Genomic DNA, 1009 nt, shown 5'->3' with positions numbered 1-1009 from the left:
TCTAACACATATGATAAGGTTACTGAATGGTCACCACCCTCTTTGACATGTTGAGGTTAGAGGCGTTGAATCACTATTGAGACACTCTTAGGAGAACCTTGTTATGAATCCTATTACCTTAGTTAGTGAGGTCTTAAACAGACACAGAGATCTCAGGATAGCAAATAATCTAAATAAGGGCCTGGATGTGGCTTTTATTTATCTCCAAAGAGATATCTGATAGACACTATTAATTATCAAGAGAAATATCCATTAGATAATTTTTGCACAATACAAAGGGCATTGATAGCATTATGAGCAGTTTCTAAAGACACAGGTTTTTTTATACATCAATGGCTTTATTTTGCAATTTAAAGTGGAAAAGTATGAAATGCTTCATGAATTTGAATGTCATCCTTACTCAAACAACATGCTAATCTTAGTATCATTCCAATTTTAGTATATGTGCTACTACAGCAAGCACAAAGCACAATTTTCAATTCATGTCTTAAGAAATATTTTTGAAGCTTGGACTAAAGCAACAGCAGAAAAAAATAGAAGGGAAGAATAAAAATGATTTCTACAGTGAAAAAGATTGTCAGGTAGGAATACAGAAGGAAAGGAAGTAACAGACCGATGATAACTCTTCAGTTTAGGTCTGGCATGGTGATTCACACCTTTAATTCCAGCACTCAGGATGCAGAGTAGGCATATTTGTGAACAGTTACTTACCACACAGAGGGAAAATGCGAAGACAGTCTGGGAGAGAAAGGATAGCAACTTGAACTTTGAATACCCTGAGGCTGAGTATAACATTAGCATGTTGAAAATTGTGAGACACTGTTAGATTGAGTATGTAGATCCATTGGTTTAGTTTATACATTTCTGTGAAAAGAACAGAAGAAATTTTAAGGATTGATTCTAAACAAAAGTGGTACCATCATATCATGGTGGCCTATTTATCATTTCAATATTAAAAATTTTATATCCTAGAATTTTCATTGTAATTAGAATAGCTATGTAATGTCAC

At 33.9% G+C, this 1009-nt stretch overlaps 1 non-coding gene across 1 annotated transcript; it reads right to left on the bottom strand.

The window, feature by feature from the left end:
* Positions 1–359: 359 nt before the first annotated feature.
* Positions 360–463, bottom strand: LOC142856650 (U6 spliceosomal RNA). Its single transcript, XR_012911691.1, has one exon. It is a non-coding gene; the product is annotated as a U6 spliceosomal RNA (small nuclear RNA).
* Positions 464–1009: the final 546 nt, after the last annotated feature.

Source organism: Microtus pennsylvanicus, chromosome 8, assembly GCF_037038515.1.
Source record: "Microtus pennsylvanicus isolate mMicPen1 chromosome 8, mMicPen1.hap1, whole genome shotgun sequence".
NCBI lineage: Eukaryota > Metazoa > Chordata > Mammalia > Rodentia > Cricetidae > Microtus > Microtus pennsylvanicus.
The sequence above is the reverse complement of the archived record's forward strand: the minus strand, read 5'-3'. Positions and strand labels throughout refer to the sequence as shown.